Raw genomic sequence first — 23,571 nt, forward strand, 5'->3', positions numbered from 1 at the left:
GGATTTATCCAGCTTCCTAGCAGCTGGTGGAAAATGATGCAGGCACCTATTTTGCAGAAAGTCATGTTTGTCTCTGCATCCAGAGAGCAGGGACTTCCAGAGCAAGCGCAAGAGCAGGCAAGGGTGAGGGAAAGTGGCCAGAGGAGGGGTGGAGGAACGAAAACACATGAGGGGAAGGAAAGTGGTCAAGGAAGCAAGCAATAAGTCAATGGGGAAATGAGCAGCAGAAAGCACCAATGGAGTGTTTGCTACCTGCCCTCTGTCTTTGGGCTCTTTGCTCTCCTACTTTTAAGCGTCACTGGGTTCTGGGAGATGGGGGCCTGGAATGCTTGCTAAGGACACCATGTCAGCCAGCTGCCATTCCTGTTCTGCCGCCTCCTCTCCCAATTTCCCCCCTCATCTGCCACTGAGCTGTGACCTCCCTCAAACCGTGGCTGTAAATCAATACTGTCTTCCTCTTCCTCCTCCCTGGAAGGGTCAGGATGGAGAGGCAGTCTCCCACACTCCTCCTCTGCCCAGGCCCTGACAACTGTGTAATCTTTGGGGTTACTCACACCGATTCCACCATTCACCACAGGTGGAAAATAAGTGGTATAGAAACCTTTGACATTGTCCCAGATTACTTCTGGAAGAGCATCAATGCTGGGGATCAATGTCATGTAGTGTCTGGCTATTTACCAGATGGAGGGGGACGCCATTCCTGATAGGGATGACTCCCCCTATGGGAGACAGGCAGGGTCTTGCAGCATTCTCTGCAGAGGGCAGGAATCACCCTGTCTCTCCAGACCAACCCTGCCTGCTGCAAAGGTGGTTGGGTCTTCATGGCTCTCTCTGTGTGTGTAAAGAGAAACCCTTGCTTGAGTGCTTGTGTTGTGGGGTTTCCCCTTTGTCCAGTCCTCTCCTTCATCATTTTGATCATCTTTGTTTTACTGTTTTCAATCAGTTTCATTGCCAGCAATCTGAAGGTTATGAGCATATATACTTCTTTATATTTCAGTTGGGGGAAATTACCGTATTGTGTATGGAAGCTTTCATGCAACCTTTACAAAATACCACAGGATAAAAGAGAAATCAATGGTTATGCAATAGATGCTGATATAGAGAAGGGATGGGTGTTAGATACCCTCCATCTTTTCTCTGATGAATATAGGGAAGTCCCATTCCATAATGAAACTTTACTTCTTATACTCCACACATCTTACTGGGCTGCCCCAGGCACTCTACAAAACATAATAAAACATTGAACATTTTAAAAACTTCCCTATAGAAGATTGCCATCAAACAGCTTGGGGGTCGGATAAATCCATACCCTCCAACATTTCTCCTATGAAAATAGGGACATCTGTTGTGGTTCTGGCCTCTCAGGAGTTAACACTCCAGGAGCGTTCTTATCAACTGGGTGCACTGCCCACATGATCCGTCCATTTCTCCTTTGATCTGAGCTCTCTCTGGATAGCAGTCTGTCTGAGAACCTTAGCAAGGTCGTTTCATTTTGTTAAGAGGCAGAAAGCTGCGAAAATGCAGGACCCTTGCAGCAGACTCAGTGGGTCAAAAGATATACGACCCAACAAACTTTAACAACATCCTAAGGAAATGTGGGACATTCCAGGATGAGTACATTTCCAAGCACAATTCAAAGTGTTGGTGCTGACCTTTAAAGCCCTAAACGGCCTTGGTCCAGTATACCTGAAGGAGTGTCTCCACCCCCATTGTTCTGCCTGGACACTGAGGCCCAGTGCTGAGGGCCTTCTGGCAGTTCCCTCACTCCAATAAGCCAAGTTACAGGGAACCAGGCAGAGGGCCTTCTTGGTAGTGGCACCCTCCCTGCGGAACACCCTCCCACCAGATGTCAAAGAGAAAAACAACTACCAGACTTTTAGAAGACATCTGAAGGCAGCCACCCCACCCCAGCCCCACTTCCCAACCTCAATCTTTTTCTTTCCCAACCTCCCACGTTTTGTGGTGCAATTTATCTTTCAGAGTAAAATACCCCACCCCACTACACACCAACAAAAAGTATCATGTTTCTCAGGGATATGGATCAAAGCTGGGTGTTAGCTCAGGAGTGAGGGGCAAGTATTAATGAAACCCACAGAGAACAGGTGCTATGCTGAAGCTAAGTTTAATGCATAAGAGGAAGAGGAACATTTTCATTCCAGAAACCAAGGAAGAATTGCTTTCCAGGCATTGCAGTAAGGTAAATCAAACATTGATCTTGATGAGAGAAATGGTACATAAACATTCAGAGTTGTATTATGTTTCTAGAGCATTCAAGTGCAATACAAGTTGAAGGCATTAAAAAAATTGCCCCTTAGCTGGAAATAAATTCCATACATAGCAAAAGCCCAGAAGAAGAAGAAGAGGTTGGGATCAACACATCCTAGGAAGCAGTTGCATGTTTGTAAGACAAACATGGATGAGCCAAGCATCTGGGAATCCTGCAGACTTGGTGCGCACCAAGGCCCATGAGATAATCAGCCGTGAAGCCATGCCAAGTTCATCAGTTGCTGGTGAAGCCATTCTGCTGTTCTGAGTGCTTCCTTTAATAGCATGAATAGCGTCCAGAGCAGCCGTATCCCAGGCCAGTTCCAAAGGAGGATGTGCCACCACAGGCGGTGTGTCCTCCCACACGAACTGGCTCACACGTGGTAGCGAGTACTGCTCCTGGGATGGTCACACAAACTGGAGGTGGCTGGATGCATACTTCCGATGGTGGTACCTGAGTTATGCAACCAACCCTGGCAGCAGGATTTATAGCGAGGCTACTTGATGACACTCCACCACCACTTGAACCCACAAAGCCCCCACTTCCCCCCAAACCCCCAAAGCCACAACTTGATTTCAGCGAGCCCAGATAGCCAACTGGGTAACAGCAGGAGGAATTGTAGCCATAGGTCATTTTGGAGTGATGGGTACTGGATCTGAAATGATGATGAGCAAACATTCATCCAATTTATTCATGATTCACGCATCCAATTTATAACAAAACAACAGCCATAACAACAAGCCCTACCACCAGCAGTGAAGAAGGAGGAGAGGAAGAAAGGGAGATTATAACACAATCTGTAAGCCCATTTAAAAAAACACCCTATCATTAAAAAATCCCAAGCCAGCTATAGTGCAGCAGTCCAGCATTGGAGGCCTCTTGGTGGTGTCACCAACGGGTTTGTCTCCCTTGCGACCTCATGAGATGGTCTTCTTCCAGGCAGCTCCCCCCTTTTGGAACACATTCCACACTGCTGTGTGTGTATCTCCTTATGATAGATAGACTTTGAGAAAAAATCTAAAAGCATTCTTGTTTACCCTTGTCTGTTCCTGCGAACCCGGAAATTATTACATTTTCATGCTTTTCTTTTAGGTTTCTAGGAGTTGAAGGTTGTCCAGACCCCTCAGAATAAACTATGAAGGGTATGAGAGCACAGGAAAACTCAAAGAAATGTAAGATATTAATTCTGTTATATATTTGTGTCCTTCCCTTTCTCGAACACAAACCCTTTTTCTGGATGATACCATTTTTTGTTGTGTTTATCATACATTGTTGATTGTTGAAGAAGAAGAAGAAGAAGAAGAAGAAGAAGAAGAAGAAGAAGAAGAAGAAGAAGAAGAATTTATTATTTATACCCCGCCCATCTGGCTGGGTTTCCCCAGCCACTCTGGGCGACTTCCAACTGAATATTAAAAACAGTACAGCATCAGACATTAAAAACTTCCCTAAAGAGGGCTGCCTTCAGTTGTCTTTTAAAAGTAAAATAGTTGTTTATTGCCTTGACATCTGCTGGGAGGGCGCTCCACAGGGCAGGCGCCACTACCGAGAAGGCCCTCTGTCTGGTTCCCTGTAACCTTACTTCTTGAAATGAGGGAACCGCCAGAAGGCCCTCGGCGCTGGATCTCAGTGTCTGGCCTGAACGATGGGGGTGGAGACGCTCCTTCAGGTATACTGGACCGAGGCCGTTTAGGGCTTTAAAGGTCAGCAACAACACTCTTAATTGTGCTCGGAAACGTACTGGGAGCCAATGCAGATCTCTCAGAACCGGTGTGATGTGGTCCTGGCGACCACTCCCAGTCACCAGTCTAGCTGCCGCATTCTGAATTAATTGCAGTTTCTGGGTCACCTTCAAAGGTAGCCCCACGTAGAGTGCATTGCAGTAGTCCAAGTGGGAGATAACTAGAGCATGCACCACTCTGGCAAGACAGTCTGTGGGCAGGTAGGGTCTTAGCCTGCGTACCAGGTGGAGCTGGTAGACAGCTGCCCTGGATACAGAATTAACCTGTGCCTTCATGGACAGCTGTGAGTCCAAAATGACTCCCAGGCTGCGCTCCTGGTCCTTCAGGGACCCCATTCAGGACCAGGGAATCCCCCACAACCGCCTGCCCCCTGTCCCCCCAAAACAGTACTTCTGTCTTGTCAGGATTCAACCTCAATCTGTTAGCTGCCATCCATCCTCCAACTGCCTCCAGGCACTCACACAGGACCTTCACCGCCTTCACTGGTTCCGATTTAAAGGAGAGGTAGAGCTGGGTGTCATCTGCATACTGATGAACACCCAGCCCACTACAAAAATATTAAATAAATATCTGAGCATTGATAGCCCAATGCCTTCCGTGGTCACATATTCATATTCATATTCATCTTCATGTTTAGTTCTAATCTCATAATACCCCAAAAAATCCAATTTCTTGTAATATTAACTTTTCCTCTAACTCCCATCATCCCTTGGCCAAATTGGCTGAGCTTGATGCTATTTGGAATGCAACAGCCCCCTGGCAGCCACAGGTTTCCCACCCTTTCTCCAGCAACAGAAAGGAGGTATGTTCTGTCATCCATGCCACAGCCCTTAAGATGTTTTGCAATGGATGGTATATGGCCTCGTAATAACCTCTTCCTTCCTTACACTCTTTCCTTTGATGTTATGCTTTTTCAGTTCCAAAGCTAAACTTACACCAAGAAGCAAGTTAAGGCTTAAAGGGCCCCTGCTAAAAATCCAGAGAGCCCCCAGCACCAGTCCGTGTGGACCAGGAATAGGGTGGGGGTATCTGTGATCCTCCACGTGTTGTTGGACTCCAAGACCCATCAGGCCCTGCTGGCAATGGCCAGGAATGATGGGAGTTGTAGTCCAGCAACTCTGGGAGGACCACTGATATTCCATGTCCCTCCTGTAGACACGACTGAACTAGGTGGAGGATTGCTCTGACTCCATATGAAAGGAGCCTTCCTACATAGCCAAAGTGCCGTAGGAATGACAAAGAAGATGAGCAAGGAGAGGCAGGTCTGGGTTCAAAGAAGGAGACAGAGAGAGTGAAGTTCAGAAAGGAAGAGGCAGCAAAAGGCATGGAGTTCTCTCACTTACCAAGGTCTCAAGAGAAGTACTCAGGTGAAGGTGAGTGGAGCTGTTGTTAGAATCGTGGGCAGCAAGTCCTTTTATACGATTCCAGGACTGCAAGTCCCTCCCTTGTAGACAAAAACTGCCTTCAGGTGTCCTATCCTCAAAGGCCCTGACTAATTATTGGGAGCGGACTTCATCCTGAGCCACCCTGTATTCATTAGCATGTGTTTTATCCAATTCCATTCCTCTTTTATTATCCTCCTATTCACTCCTTTTGATGATTAATTATGATACTTTTTACAATTGGTGTTGCCCCCTGCTTCATAAAGAATGTGTGCCTGTCAAGGTTACAAGGCCCCAGTCCACTCAATTCTAGAGACTGGTGTAAAGCCCATCTTCCCAGGCATGGGTGGTTCCATCTGGTTCATGGAAGACCTTTTAAACTTCCCTTTAAAAAAAGTCTTTGAAATTGAATTCAGGGGACATCAGGCACTCAGGCCATGAGTCCATCTGGCTAATAGTATCCTCCACTTTCCAACTTAGGACTGGAGAGTTGGTGGTCCTCTTGCAGAGTGCCTCCCCTGTGTCTTCCTGCCTGATGCTCCACCCCCTTATAGCCCTTGGTCTTGTTGGGTGGGCTTCCCCAGGGTGCTCCAGGGCTATGTCCTCCTGATGGAAGGCACTCTGTGCTTCTGAGGTCACCTGAGCCTCAAGATATAGAAATGGATCCAGAATTGCCCCCAAACTACATACCCACTCCTTCAGAGGGAGTATAAGACTATCAAGTACAGGAATCCATCCATCCAGTCTATGAAGCCACCCATTAAACGTTCCTCAGTATTATCTGCATTGACCTCCATTTGCATTCAAACCATCTCCCAGCTTGTTTCATTGTCCTATGTTCTGGTCAGTGGGCAGCAAACTTTTTCCTCAGGGGGCCGGTCCATTGTCCCTCAGACCTTGTGGAGGGCCAGACTATATTTTTGGGGGGGAAAATGAACAAATTCCTATGCCCCACAAATAACCCAGAGATGTGTATTAAATAAAACACGCATTCTACTCATGTAAAAACACACTGATTCCCAGACTGTTCATGGGCCGCATTTAGAAGGCGATTGGGCTGGATCTGTCCCCTGTGCCTTAGTTTGCCTACCCATGCTCTGGAGTATAACAGAGACCCAAGCAGGCTTCACAAAGCAGGAGAGGGTGCTCAGGAGTGAATGTGTCAATGGCCTGGACCATTCAAATGTTCCACAAGTTGGCCAGGACTTGAGAGGAGCGCCAGTCAAGGCTTGACCAATGGAGAAGGCTTATAGTCCAACAACATCTGGAGGGCACTATGTTGCACACCTTTGGTCTACACAAATTGAGAAGCAGCTGTCCGCCATGGTTTCCGCTAGGATCCAATTCTCAGTCCTACTTGGAGGTGTTTGGCAATTGAACCCAAGACCTTCTGTGTGTGATGCACTTCTTTTTTTCTTTTCTTTTTTTGATGGTGTTTTTATCCGGTTTTATTGATGTCACGGTTTTGGGGTTTTTTAGCAGCAGCATCAAGTTCCAAACCTATTGCAGAGAGAGAACACCGTCCAGCCCCGTCACCTCCCCCACTCATGCCGGGCGGGTTGGTACCCAAGCAAATGGGGGGAGGAAGTATTTGGCTTCTCAAAAAAAGGGGGGTAGAGGTTTAGGAAGCAGGGCTGTTTTTCCTGTTTTGTTCCCCTCCCCACTTTCATTTCACACACTTTTTATATTATTAAAATAAACAAATAACCGCCCCCCAAAAAAAAACAACCCAACCATAAACAGGACAGTATCTCAATAAACAGAGGATGTACAAAGACAAAACGACGAATGGATGTATGTTTGGGTGGGTGGGGGCAAAGAATGAGGGCAAGGGCGGGGGAAACAGAACAGCTTTTGACATTCCAAAGAAGAAATTTTTTTTGGGGGGGGGAGAAGCAGGGAGAAAGAGCGACACGAGCAGGACTTTGATAAGACAGAACTAGGACGGTGCCCTTTTTTTAAACCACTGATCCACAGCCCTTCTCCGTGCCAGAAGCCTTCTAATGTAAGCAGCAGTAGAGGTTTGGGATGCACAGTTGTGGTGCCCATGACAGTCTCTCCAGTTTCACAACTCACCATGGCAAAAGAATATACCTGACAGCAATTCCATCTATGGCTTGTGAAGGAAACATAGGCCTAGCTGGGAAAGGCTACCTCAAACCCTCCAATAGGAAAATTGGGGTGTGTGGCCCACCAAAATGTGTGTCTTCAGCAGGAGCCAAACCAGGGCATCCCAGGATCCAGTCAGAAACCAGGGTGGCTTCAGTAATTCTGGGAATTCCTGCTCAAAGCCCCGGGGGTGGTTGCGAGGTCTGCTCCCCAGTCCTGCTCAAAGCCCCAGACAGACATATTCACTTACAAAGCGGTTGGTTTGTTTTGACCCAAATTTGCTGCCAACCTGACTATTATATGGAAGTCTGAGGTGGTACGTGTGACTATCCACGGGTGTCTGAGTAAAAACACCTGCTGTTTTTCATTTATTAACTCCAGCCTTAATAATTCCCACAATAGTCTATGAGCAATACATCCGTAAAGATCTGAGCATCTTGTCCCACCTACTTGTTTTGACTGCATATGGCTACCCTGTAATATTGAAGAAATCAAAGCAGCACTGCTGGACCATTTAGCAGCTCAGACTGCTTATGTCTGAGTATTTTTACTTAATTTTATGGCCTCCCCAAAGCAAAGAGACAGGATGCAAAGTGCTAAAGATGGATCATTCATGCTCCAAACCTTGTTCCTCCATCAAAGTTGGCTTTCAGAATGAGTTTAAGTTGCTGGGCAGGATAACTCTTCCCTCTCTTGCTTTTACATTGTGCTTTTCTTTTTCTATGACATTTCTTTCAAGCTTCCTGGACTGTCTCTCTATATAGAGACAAGGAATACACACAAACACATACACTCACACACATGGGCAATGATGTCCTTGTGTGTGTGTAGGGCTAGAGCCTAGGAGATTCATGTCCAAATCCTCACTCTGCCATTAAACTCACCGCATGACCTTGGGCCAATCAATATCGCTCATCCCAAGCCACTTGGTAGTGCTGTCATGATGATTAAATAGGGGAGGTGGGACCATGTATACCCGACCCTTTGCTCATTGGAGGGAAAGGTCGATTGACTTCCAAAGGCAGATTGAATTCTACCAGAATTCCAAAAAATCGGCTAAATATCAAGTGCTGGGTGGCATGAGATGTTATACACCCTATTGCAAAGTTTGGAGCACCCATCATTTCACACTTGTAGTGTTGTGCCCATAGCACCACCGTGCTCCAACTCACTTCCAGCTACATTTTGGATAGGATATTGACTGTGGAAAGGCATTCTGCCCCTCTTTATGTGATCCTTGACAGTGACTTACCAATCCTACCATTCCTGGTTTGGAAAATCTATCTGATTCTTATTAGTTTGTGACTCCATGCACATATGCGGCGTAGGATCCACGTACCTACGGGACCGCCTCTCCTGGTATGCCCCACGGAGGACCTTAAGGTCCACAAATGACAACATTTTGGAGGTCCCAGGTCGCAAGGTGTTTAGATTGGTCGCAACTAGGGCCAGAGCCTTTTCAGTACTGGCCCCGACTTGGTGGAATGCTCTGCCACAAGAGACTAGGGCCCTGCGGGACTTGACATTGTTCCGCAGGGCCTGCAAGACAGAGCTGTTCTGCCTGGCCTTTGGTTTGGACTCAGTCTGACCCTTATGTTTTCCCTCCCCTTATGGTTTTGATCTATGGGCTACTTTTTTAAAAAAAGGCTGCATTTTAAATTGCATTTTAACCTGTATTTTAAATTGGGTCCCCCCCCCCCCATTATGATTTTACTGTCATTTTACTGGTTAGCCGCCCTGAGCTAATAATTTATTATTATTAGTCTTCTGTTTATGAATTTTGATACAGTAAAGGTAAAGGTAAAAGTACCCCTGCCCGTACGGGCCAGTCGTGTCCGACTCTGGGGTTGCGTGCTCATCTCGCTCTAGAGGCCGTGAGCCGGCGCCGTCCGAAGACACATCCGGGTCATGTGGCCAGCGTGACGAAGCTGCAGCTGGCGAGCCAGCACCAGCGCAGCGCACGGAAACGCCGTTTACCTTCGCGCTATAAAGCGGTACCTATTTATCTACTTGCATTTAAGAGTGCTTTCGAACTGCTAGGTGGGCAGGAGCTGGGACCGAACGATGGGAGCTCACCCCGCCGCGGGTATAGTGTTATAAAAATATTGTCAGTACAGTGTTACCTCGGGTTAAAGATGCTTCAGGTTACAGATGCTTCAGGTTACAGACTCTCCTAACCCAGAAATAGTACCTCAGGTTAAGAACTTTGCTTCAGGATGAGAACAGAAATTGCGTGGCGGTGTCGTGGTAGCAGCAGGAGGCATCATTAGCTAAAGTGGTATCTCAGGTTAAGAACAGTTTCGGGTTAAGAATGGATCTCCAGAACGAATCAATTTCTTAACCCGAGATACCACTGTATATTATTAGCCGATATGTTGCTTGTTGATGTTCGGAGTCAGTTCTCCCGTGGGCTTCCCATAGGCATCTGGCTGGAGGAACAGGAAGCTGGATTAGATGGTGAGGCTGTTCACTGGATTCACTCAGAGTTCAAACCTTCCCTGAAATGAGCCCATTTGGGAGGATCATGGTTAAGTTGGGAGGACACAGCCCTGGAACACCCTGGGTGAGCCCACCCAGAAAGAGCAAAGGAGACAGGAAGACACAGGGAATGCCCTTTGGACGTAGACCCCCAAGCAGGATTGAATCCTCCACTCTCAAGCAGTAAAGTGGAGGATTCAATACTGTGCGCTGTTCCTTTGCAAGGGCACTGCTGCTCATAATGCATTTCGGGGAAGTTGGAGGGTCAAAGTCTAGGCAATATTGAGCTAGATGCACCAATGGCTGACTTTGCTTAAGGAAGCTCCCTTTGAGACGGATGTCCACTGAATTCAATTTGGAGGGCTTTGTTTAAAGCAAACATATGTAGGGATTATAAGGGAAGTTTAAAATGGCTTTTTAAAACAGATAAACCCATCCCAGCGTGGGAAGATGGGGTTTACACAAATCTCTAGAATTCAGTGGAAAGGGGGCTTGAAGCCTTGACAAGCATGCATTCTTTACGAAGCAGGGGGTGACACCAATCGTAAAAGGTATCATAATTAATCATCAAAAGGAGTAAATAGCAGGATAATGAAAGGGGAATGGAATTGGATAAAACACATGCTAATGAATACAGGGCGGCTCAGGAATGGCTGGATGAAGTCCGCTTCCAATAATTAGTCAGGGCCTTTGAGGATAGGACACCTGAAGGCAGTTTTCGTCTACAAGGGAGGGACTTGCAGTCCTGGAATTGTATAAAAGGACTTGCTGCCCATGATTCTAACAACAGCTCCACTCACCTTCACCTGAGTACATCTCCTGAGACCTTGGTAAGTGAGAGAACTCCCTGCCTTTTGCTGCCTATTCCTTTCCAAACTTCACTCTTTTTGTCTCCTTCTTTGAACCCAGACCTGCCTCTCCTTGCTCATCTTCTTTGTCATTCCTACGGCACTTTGGCTATGTAGGAAGGCTCCTTTCATATGGAGTCAGAGCAATCCTCCACCTAGTTCAGTCGTGTCTACAGGAGGGACATGGAATATCAGTGGTCCTCCCAGAGTTGCTGGACTACAACTCCCATCATTCCTGGCCATTGCCAGCAGGGCCTGATGGGTCTTGGAGTCCAACAACACGTGCAAAAAATCAGAAATGAAAGCAAAATGACACACTGAAGGGGTAGCTTCTTGGTGCAAGTTTAGATTTACAACTGGAAAAGCACAGCATAAAAGGAAAGGGGGTGAGGAAGGAAGAGGTGATTATGAGGCCATATACCTTCCATATCTGCTTTCTTTTTCCTGGAGAAAGGATGGGAAAACTGTGGCTGCATTTCAAGTAGCATCAAGCTCAGCCAATTTGGCCAAGGGCCAGGGAGTTGAAGCAAAATATTACAAGAAACTGTATTTTTTAAGTATTAGGAGATTCCAACCAAACATGAAGATAAACAGTACCATGGAATATGCGACCACTGAAGGCATTGGGCTATCAATGGTCAGATATTTATTTAATATTTTTAGAGTATTAATTTTTAACAATCAACAACATATGGTAAACACAACATAAAATGGTCCCATCCAAAGAAAGGGTTTGTGTACGAGAAAGAGAAGGACACAAATATATAATAGAATTAATATCTTACATTTCTTTGAGTTTCCTGTGCTCTCACACCCTTCATAGTTGATTCTGAGGGGTCTGGACAACCTTCAACTCCTAGAAACATAAAAGAAAAGCATGAAAATGTAATAATTTCCGGGTTCGCAGGAACAGACAAGGGTAAACAAGAATGCTTTTAGATCTTTTCTCAAAGTCTATCTATCATAAGGAGATACACACACAGCAGTGTGGAATGTGTTCCAAAAGGGGGGAGCTGCCTGGAAGAAGACCATCTCATGAGGTCGCAAGGGAGACAAACCCGTTGGTGACACCACCAAGAGGCCTCCAATGCTGGACTGCTGCACTATAGCTGGCTTGGGATTTTTTAATGATAGGGGATTTTTTTAATGGGCTTGCAGATTGTGTTATAATCTCCTCTTCTTCCTCTCCTTCTTCTTCACTGCTGGTGGTAGGGCTTGTTGTTATGGTTGTTGTTTTGTTATAAATTGGATGCGTGAATCATGAATAAATTGGATGAATGTTTGCTCATCATCATTTCAGATCCAGTACCCATCACTCCAAAATGACCTATGGCTACAATTCCTCATGCTGTTACCCAGTTGGCGGTCTGGGCTCGCTGAAATCAAGTTGTGGCTTTGGGGGTTTGGGGGGAAGTGGGGGCTTTTGGGGTTCAAGTGGTGGTGGAGTGTCATCAAGTAGCCTCGCTATAAATCCTGCTGCCAGGGTTGGTTGCATAACTCAGGTACCACCATCGGAAGTATACATCCAGCCACCTTCAGTTTGTGTGACCATCCCAGGAGCAGTACTCGCTACCACGTGTGAGCCAGTTCGTGTGGGAGGATACACCGCCTGTGGTGGCACATCGTCTGTGGGAGGAGGCCAGGGATACAGCTGCTCTGGATGCTATTCATGCTATTAAAGGGAGCACACAGAACGGCAGGATGCCCTCACCAGCAACTGATGAACTCGGCATGGCTTCACGACTGATTATCTCATGGGTCTTGGTGCCAGAAGTGCCAAGCGTTCCCAGTTAAACCACCAAGTTTGCAGGATTCCCAGATGCTTGGCTCATCCATGCTTGCCTTACAAATGTGCAGCTGCTTTCTAGGATGTGTTGATCCCAACTTCTATACACTATGTCTTCTTCTTCTTCTTCTTCTTCTTCTTCTTCTTCTTCTTCTTCTTCTTCTTCTTCTTCTTCTTCTTCGCTTTTGCTGTGGAATGTATCTCTAGTTGAGGCACAAATGTTTGAATGCATCCAGCTTGTATTGCGCTTGAATGCCATAGAAACACAATACAACTCTTAATGTGTATATATTACCTGTGTCATCAAGATCAATGTCTGAATTACCTTACTGCAATGCCTGAAAGGCAATTCTTCCTTTGTTTCTGGAATGAACATTATGCATTAAACTTAGCTTCAGCAAAGCACCTGTTCTCTGTGGGTTTCTTTAATGCTTGCCCCTCACTCCTGCGCCAACAGCCAACTTTGATCCATATCCCTGAGAAACATAACCCCCTTTTTGTGGGTGGGGGTGGGGCATTTTACTCTTCAAAGAAAAATTGCACCATAAAATGTGGAAGGTTGGGAAGAAAAAAACCATTACAAATAGCTCGGCATTGTCTGGGAATTTTGTGGGCATGCTGCCAAGTTGAATAAAATATTTTTGGGGGAGGTAAGCTCTGCCCCACATAATCGTTCACATAACATGTTGCAAGTGTCAGTGTTTGAAAAAGAAAAGGTTCTGACCTCCTTTTTACTCCTTTGCCTAGTCCTCGGACCCTAGTTGGCACAAAAGAGTCTTTGAGAAAGAGTATTCTTGCAGAGTATAGCTGCTTTTATTCTTACAAAGTCATCTTCTCCAACCACGACCGACAGCTTTTACACACACCAAACTCAGCCAATTCTCTACCATCCAACCAACCAACCAACCAACCCACAACCATATATATATAGGCATTTATACATATATATAGGCATTTGTAGGTGAAAGGTTGCATGAGTCATACAGTCTTTGCTGATTTATTGTTGACCGCTGACTCATGCTGACACAGTTCCTTTTGTATTAAAGAAACAGCGGCTAATTTTAAGCCGTGACGGCACGCACACTAATTGAATGGTGATGACCATCAGCTTTGGGGTGGCAGCCCCCTCAAATATTTTATTCGGGGGAGATGACAAAGGCGAAGAAAAAGGCATTCCACTTCCGGGTGTGATGGCGTTGTGGTCAGACCATGTGGCCCCATGTCATGGCCCCGGGTCGGCCAATCCGGTGGCCAGGGACCATGGCTTATCCCCTTTAAAACAGCCACACAGCCAAAGGGAATTCCCTCTTGTTCCAGCTTCCATGGAGGCCTCGGGGTCTTGACACACAAGCAACAACCAAGAGGTAATTGAGTTTGGAGGAAAAGAAATACCTCAGAGTTGGGTGGGAAGTTTGTAGGGGGAAACAGCCCTATCCCCATAATGGATAGTTCTTCAAATGTCTCAACCCCTTCTCCTTCTCAGGAGATCCCATGAGCTGCCACCCTGTTTACTGCAGGCTCTACGAAAATGGAAATTTAGACCTGTCACACAAATGACAGCAGAGAACAAGCCTGTGTGTTTTCCTCATATATAAAAATGTTTTCTTCTTCCATGTCCCATTCCATGAGGACATTCATAAACCTACATAAAGTAGAATTAAAGCCGCATAATGGAACTGGGAATTGGACAGCACCAATGCTGAGACTGTGGGGAAATAAACTCCATACTATATACCATAAGCATTTCTCTTCTTTGGAAAGCAGACAACAACCCATGGCTTTTTAAAGAAGAATAACTTCATAATCGGAAAATATTTTTAGCTCTAGCTGGGGGAAAAGAAACAGGTATTCCAAAATTGAAACAAAGTGGATTTATTCATCTCCTTTATCAACATAGCTAGCTCATGAAAATGTGAATTAATCGCCTTTGCTCATCTGCAGGCAGAATACATCACTTGTGACCAAGCCTCTTATATCTGGGTATATCTATTAGTATTCTCACTCCAAAATCTCAGAGACAGAGGCAGAGAAAAGGAAATGGGAGGAAGCGGGATTACCTTGAAAACTTGTGGAAGCTTCACGCGCAAGGAAGTCTGCCTCAGTTCACTTTGAAATTGTATTTAAAAGGGGGGGGGAAATCCTCCACTCATACTCTAGAAACAAAATGAGACTGCTGACATATTCATGAAGCCACGAAATGGGTGAGACCAGAATCAATGGAATACAGAGGCAGCTCATTCTACTTTTGTCCCCATCCTCCTTCTTCCTGAATTGAACATCTCCCCCATCCCTAAAAATGCAGGCATTTTGCAGAATGACCATTTTGAAAATGAGTTTGTTCAGTTCCTGAGGTATTATTCTCTTTGGCCCACTTCAATAACAGATGATTTAATTTCATGGCATACAAATTTCTCCTAAGTGGTAGGATTATAAATCTTTATTACAGAAATCCAAGGAAATTTGTATTTGAGATAAAAATTGACACCACAACTTCCCACACCTCTGGGGCATAAAATGTGATAATTCTTTGTAGAAGCTTATTATGCTTAATTGCCATGGAAGTTCTGGAGGGCACATAAATTTGCACATGGCTCTAAGTTTGCTGCTATGGATAAATAGGGACATGTGGGAATGTTGCCTTCAACCTGCTCATGGGTAAGATAACTCCATGCCATGAAGTAGTGAACCTGTGAGCAAGTATCGCTGGGTGGGGCCCCTCAGGCATGTGGGAACAATTAGTTCCAACAGCGGGAGCATGTGATGGGGCTGGTTGATTGCCAGCATTCCCCAGCCCCTATAAATCTTCAAGTTAACCTGCATGAGGAGGCAGAGAACATGCCATGTATTATTGAGGGCCTTCTTGGTAGTGGCACCTGCCCTGTGGAACACCCTCCCATCAAATGTCAAGGAAATAAATGACAATCTGACTTTTAGAAGACATCTGAAGGCAGCCCTTTTTAGAGAAGTTTTTAATGTTTGATGTTTTATTATGTTTTTAATCTTTAATATAATGTTTTAATATTCTGTTGGGAGCCACCCAGAGTGGGGTATGTATGTATGCATGTATGTATGTATGTAAAGGTAAAAGGTAAAGGAACCCCTGACCATTAGGTCCAGTCGTGGCCGACTCTGGGGTTGCGGCGCTCATCTCGCTTTATTGGCCGAGGGAGCCAGCGTACAGCTTCTGGGTCATGTGGCCAGCATGACTAAGCCGCTTCTGGCAAACCAGAGAAGCGCACGGAAACACCGTTTACCTTCCCGCCGGAGCGGTACCTAATTATCTACTTGCACTTTGACGTGCTTTCAAACTGCTAGGTTGGCAGTAGCTGGGACCGAGCAACGGGAGCTCACCCTGTTGCGGGGATTTGAACTGCCGACCTTCTGATCGGCAAGTCCTAGGCTCTGTGGTTTAACCCACAGCACCACCCACGTCCCTATGTATGTATGTATGTATGTATGTATGTATGTATGTATGTATAAATATTTCTGTTTGATGTTCTGTAGCTGGTGCTGGAGAAGAAGGCAAAAAAGTCTGGTAACCCATTCGTTGCCTGCATGTGGTTGATTAGTAGCTTGGAGGGAAGATTCAGGAAAGCGACCCCCTCCTTGGCACTCCATACCCTCCAACATTTCTCCATGGAAACTAAAAAGGTAAAGGTGCCCCTGCCCGTACGGGCCAGTCGTGTCCGACTCTAGGGTTGTGCGCCCATCTCACTTAAGAGGCCGGGGGCCAGCGCTGTCCGAAGACACTTCCGGGTCACGTGGCCAGCGTGACAAGCTGCATCTGGCGAACCAGCGCAGCACACAGAAACGCCGTTTACCTTCCCGCTAGTAAGCGGTCCCTATTTATCTACTTGCACCCGGGGGTGCTTTCGAACTGCTAGGTTGGCAGGCGCTGGGACCGAGCAACGGGAGCGCACCCCGCCGCGGGGATTCGAACCGCCGACCTGACGCTCGGCAAGTCCTACACGCTGAGGTATTACCCACAGCGCCACCCGCGTCCCTCTCCATGGAAACTAGGAACATCCTAAAGAAAAGTGGGAGCATTCCAGGATCCAATCAGAAACCGGGATGGCTTCTCTAAATCAGGGATGTCCCTGGAAAACAGGGACACTTGGAGGGTCTGAAATACTCGCAGGAGGGGGAGGGGAGCAATGTGTGTCTGTCAATCACTACCCATCCTTAGGAAGCTCCGATTCATTACACATTCCACCTTCTGTGCTTTCCTCCTTTCTTCTCACAGAACTGAGTGAAACATTGATTCCTGATGGTGGATTTCAGCCAGGCTGAAAGACTGAGCTCACCTAATTTTACAGCAGGGAGTGACTAGGAGAGCACTGTCAATGTGTCATTGAAGTATGGTAATTACTCCTTTTGCACCTCAGGTGTAATTCCTAACAATTGTCGGAAAAACAGGCTATAACAATACCCTGCAGCAATCTGGCATAAAAATCTCAAAGGAATGGAGTGGAGTCAAAATAGAAAGCCACAAAATTGCATGGCTTCTAGCTTGACAGCAGAGGGAGATGTTCCTCTTAAAATTAGAGAGTAGCACGAGGGAGGGAGAGAGTGTTGTATCGGCTGCATTCAAAATGGAGCCTCTGTGGATGACAGCAGTCTACCCCTAAAGCACAGGCGCTAGGGCCAAACGACAGGGATAACTGGTGCCTGTGGACCTCTCATGGGAGGATCTGACTGGTCACAGTTGGAAGGAGGGTACTGGATGAACTGGGTTGGCCTTGTGGTCTGGCAAGGCAATTCTCCATTAAGGGTTTTTCTGCTCATCCACTAGAGCATTCTACACCTGAGTAGTAATGTTGGCTACACATATAACGAATAGCTGGCCCAATTACAGTGGCACCTTGGTGGTTGAACTTAATCCACTCCAGGAGTCCGTTCGACTCCCGGAACTGTTCGAAAACCAAGGCCTGGCTTCCGATTGGCTGCAGGAGCTTCCTGCACTCAATCGGAAGCCGTGTAGGACGTTTGGCTTCCAAAAAACATTCGCAAACCAGAACACACACTTCTGGGTTTGCGGTGTTTGGGAGCCGATTTTTTGGGGAGTCAAGCCATTCAACAACCAAGGTACCACTGTAGAATCATAGAATTGTAGAGTTGGGAGGGATCATGAGGGTCATACAGTCCAACCTCCTGCAATCCAGAAACCTGTTGTCCAATGTGGGGCTCAAACCCACGACCCTGAGGTTAAGAATCTCATGCTCTACCAATACAAACACACACGATTGAGGGGTGCCATTATCATGTCCTGCCTGTGATCTTCATGGAGGCATCTGGTAGGTCAGGTGTTAGAAACAGGGCAGAAAAGAGCAGTCAGAATGATCAAGGAGGTTCTTATAAAATTATGTAGGGCAGAAAGTGGATACTAGCTCATGGACAACCTGATCAAACAGTCTTATGTTCTTGTTTGAGGCTTGTCCATTAGGACAAATGTGGAACTACCCCCCCCCCCCTAACCATAGTCTGCCCTTCTTACTGGCAGACACTCCAGATTTGGGGAGCTGCCTGTCACCTTCCTCCTCCTTAACCTCAGTGCTGCCCTTGTATAACTCAGCAGAAAGGGGGATGGGGAGAAAACAAGCTTTAGCTGGCTCTCCCTGTCATTGGCTCTGATGCAACCTACAGTTTCAGCTTCAATGGAAAAATAGGGGCTCAAATCCCCACTCAGCCATGACTTTCACTGGCTGACCTTAAGCCAGTCACCATTTCTCATCCTAAGAAATCTCACAAGTTTGTTGTGAGAGAGGGCACATCACATGTATCACCTTGAACTCCTCAAATGAAAGGTGGTGCACAGATGCAATAAAGAAAGAAATATATTACCGTATATGCTGCTTATGGGCTCCCCAGATGAATCTGCTCTGCCACTACAGTGGTACCTCGGGTTACAGATGCTTCAGGTTACAGACTCCGCTAACCAAGAAATAGTACCTCGGGTTAAGAACTTTGCTTCAGGATTAGAACAGAAATCGTGTGCCGGCAGCAGGATGCCCCATTAGCTAAAGTGGTACCTCAGGTTAAGAACAGTTTCAAGTTAAGAACGGACCTCCAGAACGAATTAAGTTCTTAACCCGAGGTACTACTGTATGTGATATAAGATGCTGAACTAGATAGCCCTTGGGCTTGATGAAAAGCTTTCCATAGAGCATACATTTTTCTCTCTCTTTCTCCTTGTGATGGAGAATATTTTTTAATGAAAATTAGATTTCAAAAACCTCTGGCCCTCTAAACATTGTTGGACTACAGCGCCAATAATTCCCCAGCCAATTCCCCAACTTGGCCAATGCTCAGGGAAGATGGGGTTTGTTGTCCAAAAAAATCTTTGTTGGCCAAAGGCTCCCGCACGTGTGTCATAGAGCAGGAGTAGTCAATGAAGTCCCCTCCATATGTTCTGGAGCTGCAAGTCCCATTATCCCTAGCCATAGGTGAGATGAATTTGACGTGGAGACCAACAAATTCTGGAAGATGCCACACTGGTTACCTTGTGACAGAGGGTGAAGTGAAAGGAAGGAGAAGAAAACTCAACAGAAACATTCTATGATATGCTGAACATTTTAATGTGAAAATGAAGGAAGGAGTCAGTGGAAATGACTCAGGGTAGATGGAGATAAATGCAACACGGAACACTGAAAAAACAATGATCAGACATGTTGACATGTAGACATCACAAAGACAAAGCTGATAAATCATTGTAGGCTAAGCCAACAGGGTTGACCAAAAGTCTTCACTTTGGCCATGTTGACTTAGTATCTTTCATAGTTGAAGTAGCTGTGGTAGAGGGTCCTGGTTCATCAGTAATGGGTGGAATAGAAGGTGATAGGTGTGGCTGGGAAGCAGGAGCCCACTCTTAAGATAAGCATGCCAAGATAGGAAAAACTCAAAGGACTAAAGTAAAAGCAGCATCTGGATTAGTAAGAGAAGTGCTGAGGCCTCACAAATCCTACACGTTCCACAGTGGGGATTCTGGAGCACTCAGCATTTCTGAATACCACGTTCATTCATTAAGCCGAGGATCAGAATCTTGAGATCAGAATCTTCTTCCTTGGATGTTCCATCAGTGTTGTTTCTGAGATTAACATGGCCAGCCTTTTCCTTGGTAGGAAGCTCGGCCAAAAGGGACACAAATCCTTATGACACGGTACCCTGGAGGACACGGCAGACCAGGAAAGCAGGGGATGCACCCTGTGATGGGGCGATACCCCCGTGGACATGGCCAAACCCGGCCAGGAAACTGTGGACGTTGTGGGTAGCAGCCTGGATACTGATAAGACAAGGAGTCAAGGCTGGAGAAAGCATCCACTTCTGGCTCATAGAAATCTTCCAACAGCATACTGTCATTCAGGAAAGACATGGTGGAGCAGGGAGGGTAGATCTGAAATGACATTTGGATGCAGCAATTATGATCTACTATTATTGGATTAAAAGAGAGGTGCAGAACCTCAGATTCAGGTGCCAACTACAGGCCCCTCTACCTAGCCCCCAAAACTCTTCCCAAGTCACACATCCTTCATGACAGCCACACCCTCTTTTCTCCACAGTTCACAACTGACACTGACACTGACCCTGCTTCAAATCCTCCCTCTTTGTCTCTGGTGTCTCCCACTATTGGCTATATGTCTATCAGAGAGAAGAGTGGGAAGAGAGAAAATTGGCCCAAGTTCCTGATCTTAGTTGTACATCTGACCAAAGGCTCATCCAGTCCAGCATCCTGTTCTCACACTGGCCAGCGAGAGGACCCAATGGGAAGCCCATAAAGAGGACAGTGCTCTCTACATTGCTGTTTCCCAGCACTGGCATTCAGAGGCTCCCCTGCTTCTGACACTGGAGGTCTATTATAGGCACCCCGGCTGGTAGCAAGGACACTGCTGCCTAAATCTGCAACTGATCTCCCTTGTGGTGGGATTCCATGGCAAGAATGGATGCCTCTGCAATACATTGCATCCATCTTCTCAAAGCTTGTTGCTTTCCTTCTACTGCATCTCTTCCATTGCATAAGGAGAATGTGCCCACTTGAGGAAGGGGCCATAGCTCAGTGGCTGAGCATCTGTCTTCCATGGAGAAACTCCTAGTTTCAATCCCCAGGATCTCCAAGTAGGGCAAGAAGAATTATTGAATTCCCATAACTGAAGTGGCTGATCATATATTTTTTTTCCATGCAGAAGGTTCCAGGCTCAGCCACCAGCATGTGATGATAGGACTGGGAAGGGCCTGGATTGAAATCCTGGAGAACACTTGTCGGTGAGTGTAGACAGTACTGAGCTAGTTTGAGCAGCGATCTGACTCTGTAGGGGAAAGCTCCCTCTGTTCCATTTGAGCCCTCCAAATTCCCCAAAATTTTCTCTGTAGGAAATATTTTTTGGGGACATTGTGTCTCCAAACAATTTCAGCTGTGCCAAATTCAGAGACTCTTTTCTTATGAAGACTAGAACATCCATGAAATGGTGACCATTCATGAGAGGCATCTGAACACAAACCACAGTTCGACTGAAACATTCGTTTTGAATATTTCTCCAGAATTTTGTGCAGGGAAAAAGTTGAACATTTATCTCAACATTTCGCTCTGGGTAAAATTCAGTGGTGGAGAATAAATCAAGTTAGTCTGATATTTAACAACCTACAAAGAGAAGTATTTCTATCAGCAAGAAACCCACAAACAGGGAACAATTTACCTGGCTTCCTGCTGGATCCGAAGAGATACTTTCAGAATATCAGATGCTTCTGGAGCAATCTGTTGGGAGACAGCCCTTTTTATACGGTTTGTTGCCATGCATAGAGGAAATAACTCTTTCTCAATTCCAGGAAATAAAAATTAATCGTTAGATCTTTAATTGTCAGCTGTTTCACTGAAGCACCCTAATTATTTTGACTTCCCTGTTTAATGTTGTGTTTTCACCCATCCTTCCCTTCGCAAAGGAAGCAGGTAAACAATGTGGGCAGGTGGTGTGGGAAGGGTGTCTGAGATTACTTGATAAAGCTGGAATCCCATATCAGCTGAACGCAATGGAGCTTACTTCCAAGTAGACACATGAGCATTGTGCTGAAAGTTTTTTTTTTAGAATACATTGAAGATTTTCAGTTGCATATTCCCCCTCCCTGTTCTATAAGAATATTATCAGGGGGGTGGGGAACCTGTGGCCCTCTAGATGTTGCTAGACTCCAGATCCCATCATCCTTGACAATCAGCCCTGCTGGCAGGCACTGATGTGTTATTATTTTTTATTTATTTAGCCAAATTGCGGAACCATTTAATCAAAACCTTCTGTAAGATATATATATATATATATATATATATATATATATATATATATATATAGACAACTAACTCAACTTGGTAGGCTTGGTGAAATTAAAATTTATCCCTTTTGTAAACCACTTTGAGGCTTTTTTTAAAAAAAAAAAATGAAGCAGCATATAAATGTCACGAAATAAACAAATAAAATGTTTTCAGCCTTCCTGATAGGAATAGGCAAGGAGTTCCACAGCACTGCGCTACCACACTGAAAGACCAAATCATTGCAGTCGCAGAAGGAAGAATGTGTAGCACAGATCTTATTTATTTATTTTAACAACACTCAACTTTGCCTGGATGGTTTGTGATCTCAGGAGTATGCTTGCATTCACAAGTGGGGTTGCAGCCCTGCTGGCTCTGCTGGCCAACCCCCCTCCTGCTCTCTCTTCATTAACCCCCTAGTGTCAGGGCTGGTTCAGCTGCAGGTCAGAATGGAGACTCAGAGCAATAATGTTCATTCTTTATTCGAGGAAACAGAATACAAAGAAAGGAACCACTGGCAAGACTGACCCCTAATAAAACAGTTGCCAGAACTGTTGACCTGAGCCTCCCAGTTCCCCCTAAGTCTTCCTCTCTCCAGTTGTTTACCCTGCAGTCTTAAACTCCATCAGCGAGGGGTTGCCCTGCGACCTCTGGGTTCCTTGTTCTGCAAAATGCAAAGCCCTCCGTGCCTTTGGAGACAAGAGCGGACGGGAGTTGATTACAGTAGGAATGGCAGGCTCCTGAGAATCTGTAGCAGCCTCAGCTCTCACCTCCTCAGCTGCCTGTCCTACATCGGCAGAGCTTTCTGCCTGTTCTTCGTCTCTCTCACTCAAGCCTGTTGCTTTTTCAGCATACAAGGATTTTGCCCCATTCCACCCCTTCATCCTCTGACTTGTTTTCATTATCCCACCACCACTCCCCTGGCTCTGAGCCTTCCTTTTCTGAAGCTTCCTTATGGGTTCTACGAAAAGAGTCTCCCACCATTCCTCATCATCCTTCCCTAACACCTAAAACTCCCCCTTCCCACTCCATGCCACTACAGATCTGCCAATGCAGGCTGCATGATGACAGCCTTACATTTCTATGTATATCAGAAGATAAGTTATATGCACTGTGACATCATACTGTTGCTTTTACAGTTTGACTGTTCAGGCATTGACTGCTGTGCTAAACCTCCTCTGCTCCCAAATATATGGCTTCTGTTTGAAACATTGGCATGGTGCCATGACATCACAGCACATCACAGACAGTAGTTTTTTTGTTTGTTTTTTTTAAGGGAACGTTTGTGGTAGGAAAAGTTTTGAAGTGTTTTCTGGAAGCTTCAGACCTTGCACAGATTGCTACTCATGCCTGAAAGCTTTGACTGTGCAGATCAACTGGAATGCAGAATACACTTGAGAGTGCAAACCATATTGAATGTGCAATGAAAAAAGAGGACTGTAGTGGGCCTAGATCAGAAAATGACACCCTATCACTACTCTTTCCAGTCTTTTGAGGAGTCTCATCATTTGATTATTTGGCAAGCAATGAAAACTGGCATCCTCAACAGGTGTTTTAGTTTTATTAGTTTGGCACACAGACATGCTCTGTTATAGCGTCAGTGGGCGAAGCCGTTTCTTCTTCACACACCTTTTACTGGAAAGGAATGAAGAAACCAGAAATAATTGGGCGTAT

General features: G+C 45.8%; 1 long non-coding RNA gene across 1 annotated transcript; it reads right to left on the reverse strand.

Annotated features, from left to right (window-relative positions):
- Positions 1–19,159: 19,159 nt before the first annotated feature.
- LOC310751555 lies at positions 19,160–21,484 on the reverse strand. Its single transcript, XR_014542611.1, has 2 exons — positions 21,296–21,484; positions 19,160–19,998 (listed from the first exon to the last, which is right to left on the reverse strand). It is a non-coding gene; the product is annotated as an uncharacterized lncRNA (long non-coding RNA).
- Between the last annotated feature and the right edge of the window lie 2,087 nt (positions 21,485–23,571).

The sequence above is a fragment of the Podarcis filfolensis genome, assembly GCF_964270895.1.
Source record: "Podarcis filfolensis genome assembly, chromosome: 16".
Taxonomy (NCBI): domain Eukaryota; kingdom Metazoa; phylum Chordata; class Lepidosauria; order Squamata; family Lacertidae; genus Podarcis; species Podarcis filfolensis.